Here is a 316-nt window from a genome sequence, read left to right as displayed (position 1 = left end):
GCAGATCTGAGCCAGGATGGAAAACTGAGAGAATATTTTTAGACAAAACATACTGAAGATCATTTGAAAAGATTTAATCAGAGAATTTAACCCCTCCCAGCCCCTATCTCCATGTCACGATGATATCATTAACTACAGTTAGCCTTATATTTTGATATCTCAGAGTTTAAATGCTTGTGGCCAAATGTTACTAAAATTAGAAACCAAGAACTCCTTTCTAGCCCTGCACTCCACAAGTAAGCTGACGACCCTTACAGGAGAGAGTATGAACTAAGTAACACATACTTTCCCGGGACAGGAAGAGAAGGTATTTTTG

The sequence above is a fragment of the Grus americana genome, chromosome 21 (genome assembly GCF_028858705.1).
Source record: "Grus americana isolate bGruAme1 chromosome 21, bGruAme1.mat, whole genome shotgun sequence".
Lineage (NCBI taxonomy): Eukaryota > Metazoa > Chordata > Aves > Gruiformes > Gruidae > Grus > Grus americana.
Note: the sequence above shows the minus strand (reverse complement) of the source record.